The sequence below is a fragment of the Melanerpes formicivorus genome, unplaced genomic scaffold (assembly GCF_026170545.1).
Source record: "Melanerpes formicivorus ecotype bairdi unplaced genomic scaffold, bMelFor1.0.p_v2 SCAF_33, whole genome shotgun sequence".
NCBI lineage: Eukaryota > Metazoa > Chordata > Aves > Piciformes > Picidae > Melanerpes > Melanerpes formicivorus.
In genome coordinates this window covers 2515057-2533437 of record NW_027142385.1, presented here as the reverse complement: position 1 = coordinate 2533437, position 18381 = coordinate 2515057, and positions in this window count along the sequence as shown.

Below are 18381 nucleotides of genomic sequence, written 5' to 3'. Positions count from 1 at the left end.
CTGATTAAGACTGAATTGCCACCACAATAAATAGCCATTGATTATACACATGGAAAGGGAATTCTTGCTCCAGCCTGAACTTTATAGAGAGTGTAAAAGATAGAAAGGAAGATCTTCAGGTTCATAGAGCTGCTTGGTGGGGTCTGGAACCCAATTTCTTTACTCTGAAATGACAATTAAACTTCCTTGTGACTTTCAGCCCTGAGTTTCCTTTCAACAAACTCCTATTTGTATCGGTTTGATCCAGGATTTTGACAACAACATGTCAGAAGACATCTTCCTGAAATGGTCTGAGAGACCTGGGGGTACTGGTCGATGGTAGGCTGAACATGAGCTTGCAGTGTGCCCAGGCAGCCAAGAGGGCCAATGGCATCCTGGCCTTCATCAGGAACAGTGTGGCCAGCAGGAGCAGGGAGGTCATTCTGCCCCTGTACACTGCACTGGTTAGGCCACACCTCGAGTACTGTGTCCAGTTCTGGGCCCCTCAGTTTAGGAAGGAGGTTGACTTGCTGGAACGAGTCCAGAGAAGAGCAACAAAGTTGGTGAGGGGTTTGGAACACAAGCCCTATGAGGAGAGGCTGGGGTTGCTCAGCCTGGAGAAGAGGAGACTCAGGGGTGACCTTATTGCTCTCTACAACTACCTGAAGGGAGGTTTCAGACAGGCTGATGATGGTCTCTTCTCCCAGGCACCCAGTACCAGAACAAGAGGACACAGTCTCAGGCTGCGCCAGGGGAGGTTCAGGTTGGATGTTAGGAAGAAGTTCTATACAGAAAGAGTGATTTCCCATTGGAATGGGCTGCCCGGGGAGGTGGTGGAGTCGCCGTCATGGAAGGTGTTCAGGAGGAGACTTGATGGGGTGCTTGGTGCCATGGGTTAGCTGTTTGGGTGGGTTGGATTGGTTGATGGGTTGGACACGATGATCTTGAAGGTCTCTTCCAACCTGGTTTGGTTTATTCTAAAGGTTTATTCTAAAGCAAGGATGTCTGAAGCCCAGGCTAAATTTTTCCTTCTGCTTTTAGGATGTATTCCAATAATTCTGAACTGTCCATTCTCCCGTGGTACTTTTCATTGCAGTGTAACATACACTGGTGAGCTGATAAAGTCCTAAGGAGACATGCAAGACATTTTAATCTTGCTTAAATGTTTTAATCCTTGCCATATGAAACTCTGACAGTTATTTTGCCTGGATAGTTTTTAAAATGTTGACTTCTAGCCCAACAGGAAGGCTGAGTGGTGGCCTGCTGTACTGCTTTCTGAAGCTAACGGTCCTTTTTTTTTAGGACTGTATGTTCATACTGAAGGTACCTGATGGACTCTACTGCCTCTCTCATTACTTGCCTATCATTGTTAAAAGCCAGAAATAAATATTTACCTTTTCTTCTCCCACATCCAGTAATAAAATTTTAAACCTTGACCCCTGCTGACAGAATTTGCAGCAGAAGTTCCAAAAGGAAAGAGCATTTAGAGAAAGGAGATTTCCTAAGGGGCGGAGAGATTGAGAATTAGAGAGATTATTTATAGCTTGCTCCCTGCTGTGGATGAGACAGTGCTGCAGTGCCCAACTACTCAGTAATTGTGAAACTGCTGGTCCTGCTCCTGGGGAAACCAGGAGAGTGTCTAAGATGGTCAGGACAGCAGAGGCAGTGTCTTTTAGACCACATTTTCTTTACAGCACATCTCTGCAATTTCTTTTTCCTAGTACAATAAAGTCTTTTTCCATTACAGGGGCTCCAGAGCATTACCACCACATGAAAAATAAGCTGTATTTTGAGGCTGTTAAGGTTCTCACATCTAGGGTAAAGTCTAGGCTGGCTTCTTAGGGGACCAACCCTGTCATATACTGTAAAAAATAATTGACAGATACCACTATGAACAGCCATTAGAAACTTCCCACATCATGCTTTGTGGCCCAGGCTCTTGGGAAAAATCAGTCTTGGTGTGAAATTGCTGGAAAATCCTGAAAGTTTGGGTGAAGGTTTTGGGAAGACTGTACAAGAGTGAAACTCCTGCCCTTCCTGAGTGGGATTTGATCAGTCCATCCATGCATTTGGATAAACACAGTATCAAGAGATGCAGACACTGATGAACATAGAATCCTGTGTCCAGTTCAGATGTGCTGTGTCTGCTCCAGTGGTGCAGAGTGGGACGTGGCTATAACAGAGATAGAGACAATCTGCTTTTCTGTGCGCTGCCCTTTAGACATCTGCATTCGCCACTTTCTCCCTCTAAAGCTTATCTCAGGATGATTCTTCTGTAGGAGGAGCTGACCAACAGTGGGGATAGGAAGCCTAAAGATCTTTTGGGGTCTGTTTTATATATGTTTGGGTTTGTTGGTGTTTTTTCCCTTGGTTTTACGTCTTGTTTTGGAGTGGTTTGGTTTGGTTTGAATTTGCTCATTTCAGCTCCTTGTGCTCAAGTGCAAGGTCACTACATTACTTTCAGTCCATGGAATTATGGAGCACCTCTGTTGTCATTCATGACATCACGTTGCTCAGAGCACAACTTTCCTTTCCCTGCTGGCACAAGCAGGGTGGATTTCATACAAATCTCAGACCGTCCTTTGGGGGATTTTCACTTATTCTTAAACTATCACAGGATGACAGGGGTTGGAAATGGTTGTGTTCATTTCTGGCACAAACTCACCCCTACGGTGCTGCAGTGGTGTGACAAGACTCACACTGAAACAGCAGAGAGCATTACTGGGCATAGTGACATTGGTACTATGTTATCTTGCAGACTCTGCTGTACTATTATCTGTTAGGGTTGGAAATAAAATATTGATTTGCTCAAACAACTTCATCGTGTGGGCCGAAGAACAGAAGGAAAGCATAGCTTGGCTTTAAACTGGGAAACAAATTCTTCCCAATCCAAAAGGCACAGCAGGAGTTAAAGAAAGGTTGAAACTAAAGCCATTTTTTCTTAGCATTTTGTATTATTTTGTTAATCAGTTAAAGAGATGTCATTTCTGCAGGCCTCTGGGGACTGAAGTAGAAACCCCTGAGATGATTACATTGGATATGAGCTAAAGCATCTTTCCAAGAGATAAAAAATGTCTGGCTGACTAATAACTATGAGACAACAAAAGAGGAGAGAGGGGTAAAAAGAGAGAAGATTTAATGCAGCCAGAGTCACAGAGGTCTGCTGTGGGACCATTTTAACTTGCACACAGCCTCCCCCTCCACACACACACACACACACACACACAGAAGGCTCTCTTTAACGTGCCTGTTTCCCCCACTCGCTTTGTAAAAACGCTGCCAGAAAGTGGGAGAGTTTATTTATAGAGAGAGCACAAGAAAACAAATGTTTCATTCACTGAACTCTAACCTCTTCTGATATTAATGTGTGTGATAAATTCCTTGGCTAAAGGCAGGAGATAAACGAACTGCGTTTAGCCACCAAATTACATTCCTTGCTATCCTTCAGCCGGGAGAGAGAGGGAAAGGCTGGCGACTGGTTTTTGCTTCAGCACCACACCTAACAGGTTATGAACAATACCAGTGACTAATAACAGCAGCTCTGCAAACATGTATTTTATTCCCACAATACCCTAAAAAAAAAAGAGCCTGAATTTCCTTCAGAAAACGAAAAGATGCCCAGAGCTGGGTTTTACCTCTGCAGCCTGCCGCTAGCCGGAACCCTATAGGCAGCAATCACACTCCATAGGCTGCTTCTGCCTGGATGAGATTTCAGGCTCTGCCTGTGACAATCACATTGGAACTAGTCAAACAGCATTTGCCAGGTAATTCATCCCATTGATGTTACAGAATTTTGACAGTGTTATTTGCCAATTTTCTCCTCTCTCCTCCTCTTTTATGGATCCTGTTTATGGAACTGGTGAAACAATTTGCAAATAAGTTTAATAGATCAGATTCACAATACTTTGCAAATGAAATATCATAGCAGCAAGCCCCATGCTTCCAAGCCAGGAAGTCAGCAAGAAGCAGAAGGGAAAAGCTTTCAGGATGCTATTACTTACTTAATGCAATGCCTGGTGGGAAGGTATGAGGGGGTTTCCTGGGAGGCTGATACTTCTCGTGTGCAGATTAAAACTCACCAAAGTCCTCATGGGCTGTTCTAAATGTTGGGAAAGTTTCTAGAGCAGGGATAGTAAATGCTGTATTTTATTCTTCTAAAATATTTGTTCTGTTGATTATTTCTTATTACAAAATCTTTATTCCATTGCCACCACACCTACATGAACAAATATGTATCCTCCCCCCAAAAATTTAGAGAGGATTGTCCTACTGTATGTTATGTCTTACTGTATATATCATGCCTCATGTTTGTAGCTGTCTGACACTGATAGACGAATTAATGGCCACATCTAGGACAAGGCAAAATTAACTTGTTAGCCCTGCTGCAGCAGGAGCCGGCCACAGAGTACAGAAGAAACAAAACCAAGCCCCAAACATCATCCTGAGAGCTCTCCCACACGATCTACCGGCTGAATGTATCAGAAATGGATTGAGATGGTGGAGAGCACTAATTTGGTATGATTTCTGTATGATGAGAGTCTACACCCCCAAACTTTCTCATCTGTCATCAGTCAGCTCTTGCTCCTTTACTGACATTTAGTACATCTACACTCAGTCAAAGAATCATAGAATCATTGTAGCTGGAAAAGACCTTTAAAATCATCAGCCGTTATCTAACTGTACCAAATTTGGTGCTAAACTATGTCCTCCAACAGCATGTCTCTGCCTTTTAACCACTTCCCTGGGGAGCCTGTTGCAGTGTTTGAGAATCCTTTTAGGGGAAAAGTGGTGTGGCTGCAGACAGAAGCTCTTGCCATAGATTCTTTGAAGTCCAAGGAAACTTCCCAGGATTAAGCCACAGAATCATAGAATTAATAAGGTTGGAAGAGACCTCTAAGATCATCAAGTCCAACCCATCACCCAACACCTCATGACTACTAAGCCATGGCACCAATCCCCTCTTGAACGCCTCCAGGGATGGTGACTCCACTACCTCCCTGGGCAGCACATTCCAATGGCTAACAACTCTCTCTGGGAAGAACTTTCTCCTCACCTCGAGCCACCTTCCCCTGGCACATCTTGAGACTGTGTCCTCTTGTTCTGGTGCTGGTTGCCTGGGAGAAGAGACCAACCCTCTCCTGGCTACAGTCTCCCTTCAGGTAGTCCTCTTCCCCCTTTGCTGAGTAAGTACTTGTGGATATATCCCTGAGAGAGCCCTCACCCCTCTGGGTAAGTGGCTCCCTTTAGGTACCCTTTAGTGGGAGGTTTTCCCTTCTGTGAGGCAGTGTGGGAACATTTGGGGTCATCCTGCTAAGAAAAATCTTTGTGAAACTGAGGAATTATTTCTGATGTGTTTCATTCCTGCCTGATTCTCACCTCTCTACAGTTAGTTGTAGAGAGCAAGAAGTGGCCCCTCATCCTCCTTTCTCCAGGCTAAACAACCCCACAAGACCTGTTCTCCAGACCCTTCACCAGCTTTATTTACCTTCTCTGGACGTGCTCCAGCACCTCCAATATCTTTCTTGCAGTGAGGGGCCCAAAACTGAACCCAGTACTGAAGATGTGGCCATACCAACGCTGACTACAAGGGCACGATCACTTCCCTGGTCACAGGGTAAGTTAAGATGAAGGCAAGTTAAGCTGCTCTGAGTTGCAGGCTGCTTGGATAGCCAGCTGTATGGAATTCAGTATTCAGTATTCCTAAGGTTGGAAGAGACCTCAAAGATCATCGAGTCCAACCTGTCACCACAGACCTCATGACTAGAGTGGGGAGGACACTACTGCCCACTGCAGCCTTGAACTCACAACCTTCCCATTAAGGGTCTTACGTGCTACCAACTGAGCCACTTACTCGATCAGCCTGCACAGACAAAATTCCTGTTGCTGGCTTCTGCACAGACAAAATTCCTGTTGCTGGCTTCTGCACAGACAAAATTCCTGTTGCTGGCTTCTGCACAGACAAAATTCCTGTTGCTGGCTTCTGCACAGACATTCCTTCTCCCCACAAACAAGACCATTTGCTGACTTCTAATTTTATTTCACTTTTTTTTTTTTCCCCAACTGACTTGGTAGTGAAATGGATTTTAATGAGGGAAGATCCAGCTGTCTGAGACTGATGACTTCAGCGGTGTTAATGCATCCTATGCAGCCTATGCATAAAGCAGACCACTTATCAAGGTCATTGCATATTTGCTTTGGTGCACCAACAACAGTATCAATCTTCCTTCTAAAGCCAGCAGATTACATAAAGCCAAGCAAGTATTTAAGACTTAGGGCAGAAATAGGAAGAGGGAATGTTCTCTTTGGGTACTCAAATGATCCTTTAGAATTAGCAGATGATTTAGTGACATTAACCTTGAAAGGCCCCGAATCTAATCCAGCAAATCTAAATGGAATGGAACCGATTTCTCTGGATTGGTGAGGTATAAAATTACATCGTCAGTGCATAATAGCTGAAACTCTCTTATTGATGATTAACCACATTTATTAACAGCAGGCTATGATCCCAAGATGTTATTTGTACAATGGCTGAGATGTAATATAGTGCCTGCTGAAGGACCAGATCGTGAAATGCACCAAAGGTCACCATGAAACCCTGCAGAAATTAGAACATCAGTCTTGGAAGAAATCTATAGCCAGTCCTATTGGCCCTTCTGCCTAGTGCACAAGAAATTCTGACTGGCTGAGTCCTCTGGAAGATTCCTTATTTTTAGTTCAGCAGCTTGACTGCAAGTTTAGACCAAGTCATGTTTGTGCTGGAGATTTTAGCTAATCGTACAGCTAATGCTGCTGTAAACGCTAGGCAGCTTTGATGGTCCTCGGATACAAGTCCTAAGGTGGCAGAGAGAGGAGGCTTCAGAGCACCTGGCAACAAGGCCTGTGTGTTTAGGTGAAGTGTATTTAGTTGCATGTTTTGCTAGGGGAGCTTTGCAGGGATCAGTAGAAAAAGAGAAGTCAAATGTCTGATTGTGTGTTTTTATCTTGCCTCCTTCCTGTTACCAAAGTGCATAATGCTAAAATCTGAGCAGCAAAATTCCCTTGGAAGGGATGGAATCAGATGGAGAGAGATACCTTAAGCTCCACTAAGCAAATAGTTTCCCCCCTAATTTACTTTGTGCAGAAAAGTAGATATAAGTAATGACGAATAGCAGAGGTTCTACTGACTTAAGATATATTAAAAGTAATAAAAGATATTTATAATACAAATGAACTTCTAGTAGAAATGAATCAGGTTGTTCCTGTAACATAATGCAGGAGAGCTGCTGGGGTTGTTCATCATGTTATGGTTTAAACAATATCTAAGGGACCTCATCTGTAAAAATAGATGGAGAACTGATTAGGAGTATGAACCATTTGCAAGGAAGAGTTGGTGAATGGTGACGTGTTCCTGCCACAAGTGGAGTTTTATGATGGATTCCTTTTCACACAGACCTATTCCTGTCCCAGCTAAGCATGGACTGAGCACCAAGACTCCCTACAAACATCTCTGGGGACTAGAAATAGCAGCCCAGACTTTCAATGCAAACAACTTTGGTTTCACCTATTTAAATCCTCTTTCCTTTCCAAATTAAACTCAGGAGTCCACAGTAATCTCCATGCTCACCCTTGCAAAGCATTGCTGTATTTTGGTCAATAACTGCCATGTTTCATCTCAGAGATTGTGATAGTTTGGTGTTATGGTGTCTGTCCTCATGTATGTTGTCTATAAATCACTCCTGCAGCTCTTGGAACAGAAAACTGTTCCTGACTGAGGGAGCTGGGGCTGCTTAGCCTGGAGAGGAGGAGACTCAGGGGTGACCTTATTGCTCTCTACAACTACCTGAAGGGGGGTTGTAAACAGGCAGAGGTTGGTCTCTTCTCCCAGGCAGCCAGCACCAGAACAAGAAGACACAGTCTCAGGCTGCGCCAGGGGAAGTTCAGGCTGGAGGTCAGGAGGAAGTTTTACACAGAGAGAGTGATTGCCCATTGGAATGGACTGCCCAGGGAGGTGGTGGGGTTACCGTCACTGGAGGTGTTCAGGAGGAGACTTGACAGGGTGCTTGGTGCCATGGGTTAGTTGATTAGATGGTGTTGGATGACAGGTTGGACGCGATGATCTTGAAGGTCTCTTCCAACCTGGTCTGGTCTATTCTATTCTATTCTATTCTAATATAAAGACAAAGGCATCCTTAAAACACAAGGATATCCAGCTCACCTACCTAGACACAACACTGCACAACTACAATCTCACTTGCATGAAATTACTAAGGCAGAAAGGAAAGAATCTACCCTGAGTTTTCAATCCTACACCGTTTCCATATGCTGGGGTTAGCAGGGGCAGCTAAAACCTCTGCTTTGCTTTTCTGAGCTGAGGGAGAAACGCAGTTCAACTTACAAGACTAAAAAAGATTATATATATAAATATTAAACAAAACTAGTACTGAACTGCTCTCTTGAAAATTATTTGAAAAGGGCAAAGTATTGGAATTTGGGACAACAGGAAGAAAAATGATCTTAGTTTGAGAAGCCTGCTTGCATTCTAATGAGGTTATTCTTGGCAAAAGAGGTACCTTTACTCACTCCTTCAGTAGGAGGTGGTATGTCAAGGACAGGTATCATACATCATGCTCCCTCTGACTTCTTCGTGGTGGACAGACAAAAATTGCAGCTAGCTCCATAAAAGGAGTCTCTTGGAGCTGAAAGCACCTTTCCTCTTTGCAAAATGTTGTGGAGAGCTTGAAATGTTTCCCCCTCTTGAATTAAGACAAGAGACTGGCACCTTTGAAACCTTTGCAAACCTCCAGCCTGAAGAGCTGTTTCACTGTGAGAAATGGAAAATGTTTTCATCTGGTATTTGAACAGCTCCCTCCCCTCCATAATTAAACAGTTAACAGGTAGCACAAGCCTTTGTTTATTTTAAATTCGTGACATTAATAATTCTGTGCTAATTTAAAGCTGGAAAGTCATCCTGAAGTGGAAAATTGGCATTTTTCAGGGAAAATGTCAGAAGAAAATGTTTTGACAATTCTAAAAGTTAAAAAAAATATGGAGTTGAGGAGTGAGTCAAAACCATTCCCCAGCTTGTAACTTTTCACATTCCTAGGTAAAAAATGTTTTTTGGGGAAAAAAAAATAACAGAGAGAGAAAAAAAAAGTGCCTGTTTCAGTGCTGGCTGTGATTTATGTGCCATACACACACAGCCAGGCTTTCTGGTGCTGCTGTTCTGAGTACCTCCTTCCACACACAAGAGGTACCTGCAGCAGCATCTTCATTCACATCTTCCTTCTGATTGCCTGTCCTTGGGTCTGAATGGAACAGGCTGAAAAGTGCTCCCAGGAAAGAATTCCCTACTCCCACAGCTGGGAGCATTCTACCTCCACTCTTCGTATTAGCCATGATGTTCTGTCACCTTGGGTGACAGCTCCATGTGCCCCTCACAAGTCAGAGCTGTATTATTCGTCCTCACTGTCCTACTGAAAGGCTTTCTTATCCTGTCAGCTGTGCCATTAAACCTCGAGAGAGATGCACACTCTGCAGGCACTGGAGACTGGATTTCCTCCTTTTTGGAATGATGTTTCCTGGTTAAACTGGGTTTTGATCACAAAGCTGATAATATCAGCAACGTTCAGGAACACTTGGAACTGAGCATTTTGATTTTGCCTTGCTTTGGTTCCTCATGCCATAACCTCATCTCCTTCTGGTCCCTTCTCCCTACCCTGTCCATCAGAAAGATGGAGCCACACAGAAACATCTTGCATGTAAACTTGTGCATCTCTCCCTGTAGATTACTCGAAGGAGCAGATAAAGAGGGTTGAATGACTGAGTAAGGCTGCAAATGAACTCCCATTAGCTCTTGCTGTATATCTCTGGTGGAGGGGTTTGGTAAACAGTTAGCACTTATCTCTCTGCTCAACATTTAGCTGATTTCCATAATGAGCTCCATTGAACTGAGAGGCCTCGAGGTGTCCCAAGGCTTCTGAGACGCAATGTGTTCTCTAAATCTGATTTATGTAAAGGTGAAGGCAATTGTGTTAACAAAGGAGGGGAACACGATCAACATGCAGTCTGAAGCGGCTGGGAAGGCAGTGGTGTCTGTGAATGGCTCTCTGTGAGGGATCTGACAGCAGCTGGCTGTAGGATAGGGAGACATTGAGATGCAGCCTTGGAAAACACAGTCAGGAAGAAGATGAATGGGTTTTGTTCATCATCATCTTTGTTTTTTCCCCTTCTCCCCCTTTCAAACCAAGAAAAGCTGCAGCTCTGAGGCATGCAGAAATCATCTTACAGGGTTTGAGTCAGCCTAGGGTAATTCTATTGATTGCATAGACCCTGCTGAGCCCCAGTGCTGGTGCTTGGTTCCACCCTCAGCCCTATCGCAGCCTGGCAGGTTTGGCTGCAGACACCTCACTTTGGGCCTGAGCGCAACCTCAAATCCTCCAGCTCAGTCAGGCACAAAATCCTGCAGGCTCCAGAGTCCCATTTGTGGGCTTCAGTCTGTTACAACCATGAAAAAAGACAAGAAAATTTGTATGCTTATTTCTTTGCATCATCTCTGAGGGCCTCTGTTTCCATCCAGAGTCCAGGGACCCCATGCTTTGCAAGCAGAGGGTTTTTCAAGGTCATGTACACCAGCAGCTGGAGCCAGCTCTGACACAGGTGGGTGTTGGAGGCTTTTAGCCACAAGTTACAGACAACTATTAAACTATAAAGTAATTTCACAAGGCAGAAAGTGGGAAACTGGTCATGTGAGAGAACAGAACTGAAGGGTCTTGGAAAACCAAAATGCAGGGAAAAGATGCTATTGTTGGGAATAATTCTGCTTTGGTTGTAATGGGGACTGCATGACTCAGTGGAGCTTCTGCATGGCTGGATGCTTGAAGCAAGGCTAGTCATAAAGGGAGATGAATGAAACATGAATAAAAAAAGGGATCAAACACATATTTTTCTCGTGGCAAATTAAGAGAAGATTGTAGGAGTGGAAATTGAGGCAAGGCAAATGCAATGGAATCCCACCAGAACAAAACTAGCCATCTGTGTCTGCTTCAACCCCTGCTCGTAGGGTGGAGCTGACACTGTGAGTGTGGCTGTCTCTCAAGGAGAACAGAGGTGTTTTTCTGCTGGTTTGCATTTAATTGTGTATTTTGCAATTTCTCCCAACACCAGCTATTCTGCAAGACTTGCTTTAATATGCAACAAACACTAACTATATAAACAACACGTCTGTCCTAAACCCTTATTATAATTCCCAGAACCACTTGCAGGCTTTCTGAAACCCATTATTATAATTATAATCAAGATTCACAGGACACTGTGATTTGTGTCAAAAAGACACACACACCAAATTGTTTGTACAGACCACAGACAGAGTGAGAGAAAGCAGAGAGGGGAAAAGAGGGAGAGATGCAGCTTCAGTGCTGCTCAATTCAGGAACAGTAACACCTATCCCATTTAATTTTTCCTCTTTTGTTTCCCAGTTTAACTTGTAGCTGCTGAAACCTGGGCTAATATTTGCTTTGTTCTCTCTGCTGTTCTCTAGCCTCCATCCCAGGAACTTCGAGCTGTGCTGTGGTTTCCTGCAACTCTCCCCAGCTCCAGCAGCCTCTGCCCTTCTTTGAGGAGCCATGGCTGGTGATTAGATGCTGGCTCAGGATCTGTCAGTCACAGCTGAGGTGAGGAGCACCTCACTATGGAACTTGCTGCAACAGTACTTAGCAGATGCAAAATACAGGCAAACGCAGTGCAAAATGCAAATGTAATAGCCTAATAGTTTTATTAGGCTTTTGCACACAGTTCCTCTCTCTTGAAACACTTTGCAATCAAAAGACACTAGAGTGGACTATTTTGAGCCCAAATTCTTCATGCTAAGAGGTAATACAGATTAGGTCATGCCAGCTCAAGACACTGATATCAATATCCTTTCTGAGGGTTTTCTCAGAGAAGCATGGGACCTGTGTCTGACCTTATATTAACATATTTAGGGAGTAACACCACAGGGATCAAGCTGCTGCCTGGGTATTGGAACAGGTTTAGCTTTCTCAGGTCTGTGTTTTGAACAAACTGATCTTCAGTGTTGCTTTTATGTATGCATGTATGCACACATACTTGTATGTGTACGTGTTCTAATGTATCTATATAAACATCCAAATGAGTGTTGTCTAGAGAAGATGGTGAAATACAAACCAGTATCTCCTTTACCAAGCACAGTTCTTGCTTATAATGCCACACTTCTCTCCCTGTTTGAGAGCCACCTCTGAGCACTTCAGTGTAAACCTCTTTTTTGAGAGCAGAAAACCTGATGCCCAGTGTATTGTTTTCAACACAGAAATTGAGAGAAAGAGGGATGAGGTCATCTGCTGGAATCAGGAATGGCAGCGTCATTTTGGTTCTGCTGCAATGTTTCTCCCAAGGCCACACTTGCCAGGAGAGTTGCAGAGTGAATGCACTAAATGTAGTAGAGTGGTGCATTGCATGGTAGGAAGAGGTTTAAACCAGTTTTTCCTCTGTCTGTACACTGACACACAGAAAGTGAGAGAAACCTCTCATCAGGGACGTGCCTGATCACCAAGCAGTATGTGGCAGTTAAAATCACCATATTGTGGAGCACAGGTGGGGTTTACACTCCCATTGCTAAGTATGTCCTCTGATTTGCTCAGTGCAGAACAAATGAGGACTCTGGCACTTAATATTAGCTAAACTGCATCTGTTTTTCAGTACCAATAAACCAGCAAGCGTGTGCAGTTATTTGTTTCCTTAAGATGATTATGCTAGATAGCTCAGCTCAGTTCAGAAGCCCATTTACACCCAAGAGTGGTTCAAAAGACACTGCAGAGGACAAAAAGTAGGACAATGCAGTCTGAGATCCCAGGGTAATGTAAATCATGTCAGATTTTTACATTTCTTCAAGTCTGCAAAATACCACAGAAGTCCAGTGGCTTGATTCACCTATTGGTATGCTGTCACAGAGGCGCTCGCTGCCTTTGGCCCAGCCCCACCTGGCCTGGACCAGACCAAACCAAAGCAAACCAGCCCAAAGCAAAATGGCACACAACAACCCAAAGCAAACCATCCCAAAGCAAAATGGCACACAACAGTCCAACCCAAACCAAAGCAAACCAGCCCAAAGCAAAATGGTGCATAACAGTCCAAACCAAAGCAAACCAGCCCAAAGCAAAAGGGCACACAACAGCCCAAAGCAAAAGGGCACACAACAGCCCAAAGCAAAAGGGCACACAACAGCCCAAAGCAAAAGGGCACACAACAGCCCAAAGCAAAAGGGCACACAACAGCCCAACCCACACCAAAGCAAACCAGCCCAAAGCAAAATGGTGCACAACAGTCCAAACCAAACCAAACCAGCCCAAAGCAAAACAGCACACAGCAACCCAACCCAACCCAAAGCAAACCAGCCCAAATCAAAACGGCACACAACAGCCCAAACCAAAGCAAACCAGCCCAAAGCAAAATGGCACACAACAGTCTAAACCAAACCAAAGCAAACCAGCCCAGAGCAAAATGGCACACAACAGTCTAAACCAAACCAAAGCAAACCAGCCCAGAGCAAAATGGCACACAACAGTCTAAACCAAACCAAAGCAAACCAGCCCAGAGCAAAATGGCACAACAGCCCAACCCAACCCAACCCAGCCCAAAGCAAAACGGCACACAACAGCCCAAACCAAAGCAAGCCAGCCCAGAGCAAAATGGCACACAACAACCCAAACCAAACCAAAGCAAACCAGCCCAGAGCAGAATGGCACACAACAACCCAAACCAAAGCAAAACAGAACACAACAGCCCAAACCAAACCATCCCCACATGGCTCTGGGACAGGGGTCCCTTTTTACCTGCATCAGTTCTCAGGGGCTGGAGAAGGCCGGAACAAAGGCTGCGTCAGGGCCTGAGGGGCAAGGAGCAGTTTGTAATGGCTGAAATCCCCAGTCTGTGGGGTCTTTGTTAGCCCTGGTCCTCATCAGGTCTCTGTGAGGGCAGGGGCAGGGGCAGGGGCAGGTGCAGGTGCAGGTGCAGGTGCAGGTGCTGGTGCAGGTGCAGGTGCTGGATTGGCAGAGGATTGGCTCAGCTGCCTTCAAGGAAATCAGGCTGAGTTACAGCACCTGAGGCTTTGGCCTCTTAAGTTTAACGGTCGTTGCCAGCTTAGCTCACAAAAAAATAAAATAGAGACACCCAGGCTGAAGCTGAGCCAAGATGACCAAAGAGGTCATGAAGCTTTGAGAATTATTAACTCCTATTAGTATAATTATCCTTTTTATGGCACCGTAAAATTACATGGTGCCTTTCAGGACGGAGACAAACCACACAGCCTGGGCAGAAGGGCCACCTCCCTCAGAGAGCGCACAGGGCTGCTCACATCTGTGAGCCCCTAACCCTTATCCTTGCTGCCCTGGGACCTCATCCATGGCTTAAGACTTCAATGGGAAAAGTCTTATCACCTTCTATCTTTGGATTTTCTCTCTAAGCATCCACCAAAAAGCCTCAAGGGATTTGGAAAAAAAGCCAAGTATCCTTCTCTGGTTCAGTAGTCTGAAAGAGGGGGAAGAAATTTGCATTCCCTTTGGGCTATAGCTGATGCTTCCCTGTTCTGTAGGGCTATGTGGGCTGCAGTGGAAGGATGGAAGTGGGCTCACTCTGGAAAACTAGGACAGATGAAATCTGTTCATTCCCTTTTCCCATGAGGTGACTAGGTGATCCAAGAGGTATTGTAGAAAATGAATATCAAACTCACACCAACATTGCAAAAATGGAAAGGTTTTCTGCACTCTCGAGCACCAGTGACCACAGGCAGGACCACAGGGCTGGAGTGGGATAGAAGATCTCTGAGGATGACAGCTGAAGTTGTAGCAAAGTTTCATATTGCTGGACAACCACAAAACACAGTTCCTAGGCAAGTAGCCCCTTCCCACATCCCAAACTCTGGAAGCCTATAGAAAATAGGTAAATATTTTCCCGCCCTCGTAGTAAGAGGTAGAGGTGACACAGAAGTTGGTGGCATAGAAAGTAGCATTTATATTTAAAATCAGTAATCAATTAATTGAAGATCCAAAATTAACCTGGAAAAGCACTGAAGTTTTCAGAAAGCCTGCTAGTCTATTTTTTGCAGATCATGTAAGCCCTATCAGTAGAGAGTGTTTCTTACTCTGCAATCCTGCTGAGTTGGTGCCTCTGGATCCTGTGATGTAGTATGTTACAATCTGGTGAGAAATCCAGGCTAAAACTGATACTGCTTTTGGTGGGTTTTGAAAATGTTTTGAGCCAGTGTAACTACTTGAACACTGACTTCAAGGAACACTTCTCAGGGAAGAAGTTCTGGTTATGGAGACTTTTGGAGTCTTTTTAGATTGCAAGCTAAAAACTGGTTGTGATGTGCAGAGAAAGAACGAATGAAACTTTGAATTCACCATTACATAGCTGCTTAGGAATTCCTAAGTTCAAAACTGCTACTTGCATCCTTCCAGTCTTTACTTTTTCCTCTCAAATACAGCCTTGCTTCAGAAAGTTATTTGAAACCACATGGTTTTGATTGCTTTGTGTCTTATTTTCTTCCTATCTATTCCCCCTGACACAAATGCTTTTGAACAGTACACTTCTGCTCAGCAGACATCACAGTATCACAGTATCACAGTATCACTAAGGTTGGAAGAGACCTCGAGGATCATCAAGTCCAACCTGTCACCACAGACCTCATGACTAGACCATGGCAAAAAGTGCCACATCCAATCCCCTCTTGAACACCTCCAGGGATGGTGACTCCACCACCTCTCTGGGCAGCACATTCCAATGGCTAACAACTCTCTCTGGGACAAACTTTCTCCTCATCTTGAGCCTAAACTTCCCCTAGTTCAGCTTGAGACTGTGTCCCCTTGTTCTGGTGCTGGTTGCTTGGGAGAAGAGGCCAACCCCTTCCTGGCTACAACCACCTTTCAGGTAGTTGTAGAGAGCAGTGAGGTCACCCCTGAGCCTCTTCTCCAGGCTAAACAATCCCAGCTCCCTCAGCCTCTCCTCATAGGTCTTGTGCTCAAGGCCTCTCCCCAGCTTTGTTGCTACAACCATGAATAACAGTCCAATGATTTAAAAATATAAAACCCAAAACCACTCAAACTGACCTGGCACACTGCTTAAGTGTGCAATGCTCCCACTCTTGATTGATACACCCTTACAGATCTCAACACTGGCACATAACGAGCACAGAATTGACACCAAAGTGAAATAAAAAAGGGAGCTGCTTTGGCCTGGGTTTCCTACCAAGAGCAGAGAAGAACAAAAAAAATCAGCACGTGGTTAATGAAGATGAATAGATGCAGGGCAAATGGAATTTTCATGTTTCCAGGGATTTTAAAACAACAGTGAGTAAAATCTTTCTAATAACATAATTAAAAAAAATAGCATGTGTATGTCCAATTAATCTGGGCTGCCACTGCATTGATTTCAAAAGCCTTCGGGAGGGAGAATGTTCTTTAGGGAGAAGAAAGGACCAATGGCAGCAGAAAGTGACCCTCAAAAGTCTGTGTTTGTTCTGCTGCAGGATGAAAGCGTTGCCCTTCTGTAAACTCTGCTCCCACTGTCCATATTCAGGCATGATTCGCAGTCACACAGTGGGTGAGCATTGCTGGAACACTATGTTCTGTGGCTGTAAGAGATTCCCTGGGGCACAGGATGGTGAGATAGGGGGGCAACCCTAGCTGCTCTGGTCATGGATCTCCCAGTTTATGAACTGTACAGATTGATCAGTACATCCTTCACTTTGTGTTTTCTGCTTTCTCCAAACACAGATATAGGACAGTGGAAAAGAGGAGTGAAAAGTACATGGAGATAATCTTAACTATGAGCAAAAGCATAGTGCAAGGTTGCTTAGGTTCTGCTCCTTGTCTCTGACAGTGGTTTTCTGCGTGAACATGAGGCAATCATTACTGCTTCCCTGCCTAAAAAGTGGAGATGTAAACACTTGCTTCCACTTTTTGAGCTTGTATTTTTGCCTTTTTCTTTTTTTCCCCAACAAGCTAATGTTCAGCTCTACAGAAAAGTGAAGCCATGCTGCTGGAAAAAAAAGAAAAGAGATAACAATGTCTCTGCTAGAGACCCTTTTTGCAAAAATTCGGGAACCAAACTCTGCAGTAACTGAGATGGTACAAGAATACAGCTCCTGAGCTCAGCAACACATAGTTTCGAGCTCAGCAACACATAGTTTTGAGCTCAGGGAGAGGAGGAAGCTGGAGAATGCAGCATTTGGCCGTGGTTCGCCCCAGCTTTTGGCAGCAGCGAGTTCCTTGAAGCGCCTTTCCATCTTCCTGAAGGATTGTCTGAGCAAAAGCGGTGCTCGGTGTTGCCTAACACAGCAAGTCGTATGAGGTCAGGCTCATAAGATATAGAGCAGCGTGTGTGCGTGTGTGGGGTTCAGCTTCCACAGTGTTATGGCACAAGGAACCATTCTTCCATTACACAGAGATCTATAAGGAATCGCTGCCATTAACGGACTCCATTAAATGCAATACATGTGGGGAAAATTGCAGTTTGATTTAGTTCAGCAACATGGAGATATTGGCAAGATAATCACATAAAAGTGACACCTTTTATGGCCAGGCTCTTTGATTTTATGTCAGTGAGTTTCAATTTCTCACATTTTTATGTTCATATATAGGTCCTTGTTCTAACGTATGCATTAGCTGGCGTAAAGGTTAAATAGATTGTTTTAGCATTTTGGGATACAGATTGTGGATATGCACAAATCTTCAGTGAGCTGGATGAATTATTTTGGGTAGGCAGGAACTGTGGGAAGGGAGTAGGAATTATTCCTCTGAATTGGTCCCATCTGGGGGGTTGGGAGGAAGGCACAATGGGCAAAAAACTATTATATGTGTGTAATGTGATTTGAAAAGCAGACCTGCAGGCTTCCCAAGCACTGTCAGAAGGAGCAGATGGTGAGGGTCACCCTGCTTCACGAAATGCTCCAAATCTGAATATTTATTTTTAAATGGGAAAAAAAAAAAATCCATTCCTTGTGAAGCAGATTGTGATCTCCCTTACATCAGCAAAACTGCCTGAAGATGGGATTGGCACTGGATTGATACTGAGAGTCACAGAGGGCTGGAGAAGCTGTGACCATAACCTGGCCCCCCATGGAGAAAGTCGGTCTCAAGGTCTAGTTCTGTGGTGAAGCAGCTAAAACTGAACTCCTGCCTCGTTCCAGTGTTTTCAAGCCCAGGATATCTCTGGTATGAAAAAAATCCTAGTTGGGAAGGTGTTCAGTGTGGGTGCTGAGTCTCCTATAAAAAAGTAAATCAGAGATAATGTCATTGCTGTGAATTTTAAAGGCATTTCACACTCCCCTGTGGTGTGAGGAAGCCGACAGGAGTTCACTGCCATAGACCCAGCTAATGCAGACCATTCCTTATCATCATATTTAGCCTGGGC